Genomic DNA, 12,072 nt, shown 5'->3' on the forward strand with positions numbered 1-12,072 from the left:
GTCATAAGTAGCTACAGTACTTGCACATATTTTTGGGGGGATAGGAATGACCAACCAGTAGACTTTCAGTGTATTATTTGATCATTTTTAAACAAATTCCTCAAGAAAATTGAATGTACATGTTACAGAAATCCACGCAGGGATGCAAATAAATGTATATATGTTAAGTTGATGTGGTCAGTGATTATTATCCTGGATGACCATTTCCACACATTATTTTCACTAAAATTGAAAATTATATATAGTAGCAAGCTGCAAAAACCTCCACATCCCCCCAAAGTGTCCTCAGTGCTGCTGTGCCCTGAGTGCCTGTTAACCTGCCCAAAAAATGTCATCATGGTGGGCAGTTTGTGTCCCATGGTCTCTATTTTAGAGGTGTTTTACCCTGAGTACTTGCATGGAAATCAGAAGATTTAAATATAGTAGACAATGAACCTTCTGAAATATAGTATCTCACAAAAGTGAGTAGACCCCTCACATCGTTGTAAATATTTGATAATATCTTTTCATGTGACAACACTGAGGAAATGGCACTTGTACCATGTAAAGTAGTGAGTGTACAGTTTGTATAACAGTGTAAATTTGCTGCCCCCTCAAACTAACACATCACACTGCCCTTAACGTCTAACTGCTGGCAACAAAAGTGAGTACACCCCTAAGTGAAAATGTCAATTTCTTCAGTGTTGTCACCTGAAAAGATATAATCAAATCCTTTTTTAAAAATGTGAGGGGTTCTTGTGAGATACTGTAGATGCTGATGAACAATCTACATCATGTGAGCACATAAAAAGATCACTAAAAGTGGGTGACCTCAGTCTCCGCTGCATCGATTACTAGATAAAGTCATGCTCCTCAGATTTGCTGTTTTGTATTGAACCTTAGACTCATGCCAGCTACCATTTTCCTGCAGATGAATATTTGATTCCAAGTCTGTAGGTTTCAGCGGAAAGATCGGTGCTGACCCGAGTTCAGCAGAAACCCAGTGGAGGAACCGCAGATGGAGAAGCTACATGTTGGTCTGCGCAGAAATAGCCAGAGGAGTTGGCACTCATACTATCCAAACGTTTGCCAGCTGTTCCCTCCCCAAACACAACTCTGGTAATTTATTTAATATTATTACATAGATTACAGCAAAAGAAGAACATATCATTCATTTTACTGTACAGAAACACTGAAGGTCCCTGCGGGTGTATTAACAGGTTTACAGTGATTTAGTTCGAGCTTGCCTGCAGTGAATTTTCAAAACAAAAGCTTCAAGGGTCAATAGATCAGTAGGCTACCTTCACTAAACTTGCGATCAATGCACAGATCAATTCTGTGCAGCACACTGAATTAAACATGTGGGGGGTTTCTGTGTGTGTGTGTGTGTGTGTGTGTGTGCGTGTGTTCAGCATCACTATTTAACAACCATGAGGAGATTTTGATTTCAAGGTCATTTAAAAAAACATCACAGATTTGGTTTCCGTTGTTTATGATTTAATAATTTGTGGCTTTCATTGTTAATAAATAATGAGGGATTCACTGGTCACATTCTTTAAAAGCATTATATTTTCTTTCAGCTGACCCTAAAACATTGTGTGTTTCTGTCGGTTTACGTCCAGAGGGAATAACCACACAGCCATCGGAGAGAAATATACACTTAAAGTTGATTCATAAATGCATTAGTTCACCTTAAAGCAAATCTAAACCAATGCACATCTTTTTGTCAAATTCCGTGAATATCTCCTCACGGTCTGCTAGCTGTGTGTTGTGTGTGCGCTGAATAAAAATCAGGTGTTTGTAGCCAAACAACGTGGCCTGCACCCCACCACACAACACTATTGACGTTCCAGTAGCCAGAGCTCAGCTAACGTAAATTACATTACTTGCTGTATTGTTGTACACTCCATATCATGGTATTTGTCATGGTGTTGGATTTCACCAGAATCACTGTCATTATAGAAAACAAAAAACAGTTTTGATCCTTAGACGAGCGTTTCTTAAAAGTCACAAATCCAGCAAACCTGCTCTAATGTCATAACGGCTTAGACATTTATTAGAAATCATTAGAGGTGTTTATTTATATATATAAATATTTTCCAATATCAACAACCTGCCTGGCGTTAATTTTACTAAATGTTGTCCTTTGTGGAAAACGATGTTAGAGTTCAATTCAGTTTTTACAAAATGAACTGAATAGTTCTTGTAGCAATGAAGTCCTGAATGTATTCGTCTTTTTGTTATGTCTGGCGCTTTTCTTTCTCTCTTCTGTACTCAGTTATCTCGCAAAAGACATCTTGATCTCAATGAGATTACCTGATTAAATAAAGTTTAAATATATATTAAAATGACTTGCAATTTTGAGTTAAAAAAAAAGAAAACGTCATCATAAACATCCCAAAACAGCCTTTTGTGTTTTATAAGAAATAGTATTGATCCCAAAGACAGGATACTTGTTTTCCTTCCTTCTTGCCGTAATTTCGGAGAAGAGGGAGGAGCAGCTCACATCTTCAGGTGTTATCACCAGAAAACCTTCAGTTTTCAAGGAGGTCAGTAAAAAATGATTCAAAATTGAGTACAGTTACAAGTGCGTGGTACAGGTGTCAGTTTAGCTTGCCACAAAGCATATTATAGAAAAAACAACTACTTAGGTGAGCTTCAGTTTATAGATCTTCATAATCAGGTTTGAATAAGATGTTTCTAGGAGCTCTGGATGAAAATGTAACAACAGAAAGCTGGAACAGAGACTCTACAGAGAGAGCTTTTTTTCAAGCGCAAAATTAGAGCATGTGGAGGAGGAAGATATGGCCGAGCAGATATGATTCAGAGGGGGCAGCGTGATGTGAGATACTTCTTGAAGAAATGAACCTTTAATGATCCCCTTGGGGATTCAGTCCAGCCGTCAGCAAAGGATGAGGAGGAGCTCCACTGTTCTGATTAGACGAGGAAGGTCAAACTCTCCGGTCTCATGCAGCCTACAACGCAACGTTAGTGGACACCTGATTTGTTTTCTTTGGCCCTTTTTTAACCCTCACCGCCTCCCCCACTCTCTCCTCTGGACAGGAAATCAGTAAAGTACCCCAGAGGGTTTTTTGCACTCAATATGGCTGCTGTTGGTGAGTGTGGGAGAAAGAGCGCCGAAGTTTAAAGATAAACAGGGTTTAAAGATACACATGCACAGTATTAGAAAGTATGGTGTTTGATTTAGCTATAGGTGTGGATAAGTATTAAAAAAAAGAGCATGAAAAAATATGTGATCTAGACTGTATGAGGCCCATATTAGACTACAATTAAATATCAGATGTCAATCATGAAAGTTCTTCTCTGAACACAGACACAAAAACTTGACATGAAATAAAACAGTTTTCAAGCAAACCATTCTCACTCCCAAGTTGTCACACACGGTTGCATGGTCAAGACCTGTTGGCATCAGTTTGCAACGCACAGGGAAGCCCCTTAGTGTCATAGTTCAACACAATGGGGAAAGCCCTGTACCGTCTGTCTTGAACGGGAAAGGTAGGTGTATAATATATAACAGTAAAGTCCATGTAATAAGGTGGTTGGGGTGGACGGTGAGCCAGAAACCGGACTTTCAACAAGGAGGCCGGTGTTTGTTTTTATGTGAAACAAAAACTTACCTTGGTTTCGTTAGCTAGACAAGTAACGTTACTTAAGTTACGTAAGTAAGTAAAAAGAAAACGTCATCATAAACATCCCAAAACAGCCTTTTGTGTTTTATAAGAAATAGTATTGATCCCAAAGACAGGATACTTGTTTTCCTTCGTTCTTGCCGTAATATTGGAGAAGAGGGAGGAGGAGCTCACATCTTCAGGTGATCACCAGAAAACCTTCAGTTTTCAAGCAGGTCAGTAACAATTATTCAAAATTGAGTACAGTTACAAGTGCGTGGTACAGGTGTCAGTTTATCTTGCCACAAAGCATATTATAGAAAAAACAACTACTTAGGTGAGCTTCAGTTTATAGATCATCATAATCAGGTTTGAATAAGATGTTTCTAGGAGCTCTGGATGAAAATGTAACAACAGAAAGCTGGAACAGAGACTCTACAGAGAGAGCTTTTTTTCAACTTGATCGCAGAGCTCTAAACAAGTTAAAATTTTTCAGCTTGGGCGAGAAATTCGCATGACGCGATGTTGCAAAAACTAATCAGCTGTGAGATTGTCCAAACATCACCGGTGGCTTCGGAGCGTTGTTTGGAGAGGACCTGTAGAGCGGTGTAATGACAATCTGCTGGCCAATGGATAGCTGCCAAAGAACGGGGAAGCGTACGGGGAGCAGCGCTGCAGCTTTTGGATAAATAAACACCCGTAGTCGGTCTGGATTATGCTCTGACAACTATGCCGTAAACCCGCGGGAGGATCGAGTTAACTGCTTTTATTAAATTAGCTTTTTACTTTAGTTTTTGGGATTACAACTTGATTTATCTTCACTCGCACTTCTCGGCAGCGAGATTACGTGCACATCTGTGCATTTCGTGCACTGTTGTTGTTAGTGTTGGATGGCACCGGAGTTCTGCTGGACTACTACTTCATATTTATATAAAAACCTGACAAAACTGGATATTACTGTTAAGTTGAACTACCTGGTGAGTTCAGAAAATATGCGTCTGTAACTTTATTACAGCTATTGTTGTACTTTACTGTGAACAAGTTAGCATAGCATAGCCCAGCTCGATCCAAACTCCATTCAGAAAACATTTTAAAAGTTGTCATCCTGCTGACTTGCTGACAGACCTGACAAAGCATGAATTCATATGTCTAACAAATCGGCATAATATTGTAGTTATTTTGGAATCAGTTTGATCTGTTTGTTGCAATTAAATCACAGCAAAAAGTTTACTTTGGGTTCATTTATTCGCTTATCGCGTCGTGTGTGAACACTCAAAATGTCCAGCGGTCAAACTTGCGCAAGTAAAGCGAGGCGAATATTAACTTCGCTTTCAGTGTGAACACATCTTAAGGGGTACCCAGGGCGTTAAAAAGCAAGATCTGAAACGTCCATATGTGACGTGTTGGGTGTGAGATGTGTTGTTTAAAGGAATTTTATTTACAAAGTTTCTACTTTACGATTTCACTAGCCTTTTAGCAAGTTCTACTAAAGCCGTTTATAGCAAATCCAGACTATAAAGCTGGAAAAAATTGTTTGACATTATGGGAAATTAGCTCATTCATTTTCTTCCTGTGAGTGAGATTAAAGGATCGATATCATTCCTAATTCTGTACGTTAAGTATGAAGCTAGAGGCACTTAGCAAAGCTTAGCAGAAAGACTGAAAGTAAGGCTCCATACAGAGTTCAACAAAACAACTAGCACCTCAAACACCTTTTAATTAACACATGTCTTGTTTGATAATCGGTGCAGCGTCTCTGCCAGTTGATTGGAAACCTTGTGATGCAACAAGACTGTAGGAAATCATTGTCCCCCACTGTTGATCACTGTCTTTCTGACATTTTGACATTTCTCTTTGTCCATGGATTGAACAAACAACTCTTCAAAAAAGTCCCTCAGGAACATGCTCAGCTGGGAAGGTCTCCTGCGGGTATTGTGAATCAATTGCCCTGTTAATTTGTTACCTTTATACAGAACAAACCAAGCTGTTTAGAGCACTTTATGGCTCCACAGGGAGCTGCACAACATTTTATAAATGTCTTCAAGTGATGTCACTTGACAAGGTTGATAACACATAGCTGCAAACCTGGAAGCAATTGTTCAACGCTGTTGCTGGAGCAGACAAAGTTAACAAAGCTAAAGTTAGCTTGATTTGAACAAGCTAATGTTTTTTAGCATAGCTAAATAGCAACATTTCAAGTAACAGCAACTAAAGACAGTGGTTTAGCGGGGTCATCTGGAAAAATACAAGGACTTTTCACAAAATTACACATGTAGAACATAATTATTGTTGCTGGTATCACTCATATTAGTCGAATACTGATGGGAAATTGAAGAAAAATATTGTGAATGGAAAGTTTACACACCCTTGTTTATAGCCTAGCCAACATAAATAAGGATGTTTCTTCAATAGTACAAAGGAAATCTGCAAGAGCGGCATATTTTACAAATGAAGAGCAAACTATAGACAAATACGAAGAAGTTAAACACATAATCTTGGCTTAAAGTAACACAGCTGCGGCAGTACAAGACCAGTGTCTATTTGTAAAAAACAAACACAACCTAAAGTTGAAATAAACAAATTCAATGAAACTTACTTTGAATAGCAAAATATATAGGATGTGTGAAAGGGAAAGCGGTAAGTAGGCTTACTGTCGAATAAGAAAGTGCAACAAGTACAAGGCTTTAGCGCTTTAAACATCTGTTGTAGGATGATATTTGTGTTAATCTCCGCATCACCTACAGCATACATTTAAGTATAAAACAGACTATGCACGGAACAGGTTAGCCGTGTAGCATAGGTTACGGTTAGTCTTAAGAAGTGAACCAACGTGTAGTACTGAAAATCCAGGGCTGAACCTGAAGTAGGCCTAACCTCGCTAAGCTCATATCCTGCTTCGTGGTACAGATGTTGGTGATGTTCTGTCATTGAGTCATAATTTAGTTTCCCCTGCAGGCTGTTTTCACGTCCACCTCCAATCAGAGGCCAGAAACTGGAAAACGCAGTACTAGCTGCCGTGGAGCCGCCACAGTCTGAGCTGCTGGCTGACTCTCCACCTGTCTCGCATTTTTTACTTCCATCTCCTTCTGTACTTGAATATACACTTTCCTGAAGCCTAACCTGCATCAAGAATCTCTGAATCTTCTGTGAATCTCTGAGGGGGATTTTGCAGAAAGTAGCTGTGCAGAGCCTCCGGCAGTTCAGAGGGTGATAGCCGGGCTGAGGAACCTTCTCAGGGCATTTTCCAGTGTCTGCTTCAGCACCACCACCACCTCCAACGCTCATCTCTATAGTAACATGTATGAACAGATAAGCGTCAAGATCGTGGAATGTAGGTCAAAGCAAAGATGGCGTTGGCTTGAACGTTAGAGAGCAATGTTCTCAAAATTTAGGAGGATTTCTTTGGATATTTTCAGCATTCATATCGGAGACAACACAACATCATATCATATTTAAGTAGTGATCACCTGCTTTCCCGTTGCTACAGGGAGAGTTGGAGCAAATGTTCTTATTGAGGTACAGTATGTTCTACATTGTGTTTCATCAGGCATAAAGAGAAGGGAGAAAATGAGGTCTTTGTTTTCGTTCTTGTTTTCTCTTGTTTTTCTCATTACGTTCAGCCTTTACATCACTTCCTCCGGGGCAGGAAGAGGAGGGTGGGGCGGGGGTGTTTGACGCTGCAGTCGTCGCAGCGCTGCTCTCAGTGGTGGACCTGCCAGACCGTGGTACAGTCAACAGACAGGGATGAGTCAAAGTGTCCTCTGGCCAACAGAGAGTGCGTCACTCATACACATGAGCAAACACATGGATGCACACACACACACACACACGCACGCATGTACACACCATATGCAAAAGGTAGCATTGCTGCCGAGTGAAAACCCTGCATCTCCAACGTGTCAAGTTGTGTGAAACTAAAATGCTGCTTGTTTTCAGCAAGAGCATTTTAAAAGTTTGAGTTTACTTTTTGGTTATAAAGGATACATTCCCCTCAAGAGCAGCAAATAAACTTAACTTGAAATGAAAACAGGCATTTCGAGGAAAAACAGCCTTGTTTTTTTTGCTTGACTGCTGTGCTTTTTAGAATTTATCCACCAGGTTTTTGAAACTCCTATAAACTGAGCCCCCCCCCCCCCCCCCCTTCTCCCCAGACCTGTTGGTCTATTCCATGTGAACGTCTATGCAGCCCTTAAGCTGATGATACACAGAACAACTTTTAGAGCAATGTTGTTGGCCAATGTTGTGGTCAATGGTAATGTTCAAAAAAGGTTTATAACAATGTGCAGCGTTTGTGTACAGGTGTGTTTAAAGTAGTACTTCCACACTGGGGCGTAGAGCGGGTTGCCCGAAGGTCGGCGGTTCAATCCCCGGCTCCTCCAGGCTGCATGTCAAAGTGTCCAAGATACTGAACCCCGAATTGCCCCTGGCGGCTGTTCCGCCAGTGTATGAATGTTAGTTTCTGTTTGAGCACTTAGGCTCAGTGTATAAATGTGAGTGAATGGTGAATGCAGATGTAGTGTAAAAGTGCTTTGAGTGGTTGAAAAAGACTAGAAAGGCGCTAATATGGAGCATGCGTGCATTAGCAGAGCGGCCGTGGTGGAGTATACGGTGAACCGTTCTGGTGGGTTGGTCTGGATCAAAGTCCAGGGCCATTCTTTACTCCCAGTGTGTCCCTGGCGGAGTGACAAAGACAAACAGGAATAAGAGTTTACAGCCATACTACTTGAGCTAAATCTTCATGTCAGCATGCTAGCATGCTCACAAAGTGGCCCACTTCAGCTTAACGTGTTAGCTAGCTAACATTAGCAAATTAGTAAAGGACAAGGTACAGCAGAGGCTGATAGGAATGTTATTAATTTTGCAGGTATTATACTTAAACCAAAGTGTAAGACACAATAAAATATTGACTTAATGATAGAGTTGGAGGGTTAAAGGATCACCAAAGTTAGTACAATTCATCCTGAGGTAAAAATTCCATGGCAATCCCAATAGTTATCAACAGATTTCACTCAAATCCACTAATGTCAACCTCATGTTAGCGCTATAAGAAATGTTAAAGGATCATTTAGATTAATCTTATGTTCATCATGAACGTCTTATGGTTGTTGAGCTATTGCCGTCTGGATCAAAGTGGTTTACCGTAAATGTAAATGCTCTGTATTTGTATAGCGCCTTTCTAGTCTTTTCGACCACTCAAAGCACTTTTACACTACATCTGTATTCACCATTCACACACATTAAGTCACTGAGCCTATGTGCTCAAACAGAAACTAACATTCACACACTGTCAGAACAGCCACCAGAGGCAATTCGGGGTTCAGTATCTTGCCCGAGGATACTTCAACATGCAGCCTGGAGGAGCCGGGGATTAAACTGCCGACTTTCCAATTAACGGGTAACCTGCTCTACCTCCTGAGCCACAGCCGCCATCCGATCGACTGCTCAGATCTAAATTAAGTTTTCTTTATTTTGAAAATGTGTGCCTTTGATTATATGGGGTTTCCACCCATTTTTCACATTACTGCCAGTTTACCGTCATGAGAAATACTAATCAACCTATGAAAACAGTTGTAATCTGTTTTCTGTGGCTCTGGAGTGAGCACAGGAATACAAGGACCCAAGTGCAGACAACAGAAGCAGAGCAGATGCAGTTCAATTATTTATTTAAACACTTCAGGGCAAAAGCCTACGGAGTGGTGATGAGGCAGGCACAGATCAAAAACCGGGGAAGCAGTTAGACACCGGCAAACAAATCAAATAAAGATTGGAGAAGGCAACACAGGGTAGCAAGCGTTAGGGAAAATTATATCGACAAACTGGCAAAGAGCAAGGGGGAAAGGCAAAGTTAATACAGTAGTGAGGATTAAACGAGCGGAAAAACACAAAAGGAGAAAGTGAAATGATACGAGGGGGAAGGAAAATAACAAAATGATGAAGCACATGGAAAAAAACATAACCTAAAACACAGAGTGGGAAGACACGAAGACAGGAAGCGAAGTAAATACAAACACAAGAGGAAGGGTTTCATGACAGACTCTTAAGGAATAACCCTGATGATATGACACGTCACATCACTGGTGCTATCTACACTGTTTAAAGAAAATTGCATTTCAAACTGGGGGTGTGGAGTTTGGAAGATGGCAGTCTAATAAAAATATGTTACTGGTTACATTGTGGGAAAAAAAACATAGAGCGTTTTGGGACATTGATCTAGGGATGGACATTTCCACCTTCAAAGTCCAGAGTGTTGCTTTATAACCTCAGTAAGATTAGATAAACAGGATATACATGTGGGTGCATACATTGCCTCTGTCACAAAAACACATTAAGCACAGTTGAACAGCAGTGCGCTTACTGCACATGCATACTCCTGCTTGAAGATCACTTCAGAAATCAGAAATACTTGGGCCCATTTACACACATACACCTGCTTCACAAAAGCATCCACACTTGACACTTCACTTCTGCCAACATCCCTTATAATCCACCCAAAACAAAAACATCTGCAGGCGGTAGCTTGGGTTAAGTCATGTTTTAATGTGGCATACACGCAGCCAGTCATCCAAGAAATAGAAACCGAGTGAGTCTCTGCAGCCGTTGCACTGTCAAACAGCAAAACACGGCCATATGGCGCCACATCTCCATATGGCGCTCTACGGTTTACACGAGGTAAGACTGTGTGAGGAGTAAACAAGCTTCGCTCAGGCACACGCACATGAAAGCAGCAAGGGTGTAAATAAGTGGTGGAAGCCCAGAGGTGAGTCGAGGGGTGAGGGATGTGTGTGTGGTGGCTGGTTAACGGGGACAGCGAATACCTCCAAGGTGCCCTTTGGCAACACAGTTAACGCCTGCTAGCTGTGAAGGAGCCGCTCACTGGACAACAGAGGAAGCTGCTGGGTGTGAATGTGAGGAAGAGTAACACGTTTAATGATGAACGATAGAAAATAACCCGAGTTTGATTTCCCTCACAAGGGGCCAAACATTTCCTTCAAGACGGTAGAGATGGCATTTGATTTTCTATCATTTATAAACATTTAATAAACACTTAAGTCTGCACTACATTAGAGTGTGTTGTAAACCCTTTATTTATTGTTTATATACTGCCTATACTGTAAATGCTAAAGTCTCAGGTTATATTAAGTGTGACCGTTATTACTTAACTCATGAACTCTTTAACTCAACAGCATTTGAAGGCAGCCAGCCCCAAGACACACAAAACTGTCAGTCTTTGCAGTGTGGTTAGGCCTATAGGTGAAATGATTATTCAGTGAATCAATTTGTTGACTGACAGAAAATGAAACAGCCACTATTTTCATGATTGATGAATCATTTGAGTCATTTTACATGACAGTAAACTGAACTGTTGATTGGACAAAACAAGCAAACTGAATATGTCAACTTGTCATTTAAACAAACTGTTATAGTAATTTTAAAACTCTTCTCTTACACCGTACTTATATAGACAAAACAATTAATTATGTAATTTAATAAACAGATTAATTGGTAATGAAAACTATTGTCAGTTGCTGCCACAGTTAGGCCCACATAATCTGAACCAGTTATAGGAAATGACCTTCAAAACATGAGGATTTGCAGGTATAAGGAGACAGATGTTGACATTTAATAACCAGCCATTTGCTCAGAATCAAAACCCAATATTACAGTCTTATAAATAAATCCCTGTTTTGCTTCAGTTCAGCCTGTATATCCAGTTCATCAGTTTTCAAATTTGCGGTTCTAAACACACAAGATTGGGCTCGCACAAAATTGTGGATGAACTGTAGTTTGCTTATGCAGCTGCAGTTACTGTAGCCGGTGGAAGACATATTTAAATCAAAATTATTATGTTCATTCTTTTCTTATCTCGCATGGTGGGTTTCTGCATTTGTTTGACATACAGTATTTATTGTACTCTTACTTTTGGTACTTAAAGTATATTTTAATGCTTTTACTTCTGTACTATTTTTACTTTGTAAAAGATCTGAGAAATGTGTTGTGTGTGAACTATCAAAAGTAAAAGTTGTCAGTATGCAAAATGGTCCTCTAATGAGTGTTACATTACTAATTCATAACATACTATGTAAGGAGCGTTTTAATGTTGCATGAAGTTAAAGTTGCACAAAATGAAAGGTCCTCCAAACTGTATTATATTGAAGTAAATGTACTTCACTTTTCACCTCTGCTGACAGGTAATCTGCAGGTGCAAAAATGAGCCAAAGAGAAACAGAGATGGAGACTATATGAAAAAAAAGATCTTAACATCAACCTCGAACCAAACGCAGCTCCTGCTAATGGATTTCCCTAAAGAAGAAGCGGTATGCACCCACCCTCTCCCATTAAAGCTTCATTAAAGCTTTATTGTTCCATACAGTACCACTTAATGCAATCACACGCTCCCCCCTTCCTGCGCCATGCTGCTTTGTGATGTTCATGCTGTTCACCGGAGAAGTGACAGGTGCAGCAG

The sequence above is a fragment of the Micropterus salmoides genome, unplaced genomic scaffold (assembly GCF_014851395.1).
Source record: "Micropterus salmoides isolate LMB-PRFRI ecotype aquatic unplaced genomic scaffold, ASM1485139v1 Ms_hic_scaffold_17, whole genome shotgun sequence".
NCBI lineage: Eukaryota > Metazoa > Chordata > Actinopteri > Centrarchiformes > Centrarchidae > Micropterus > Micropterus salmoides.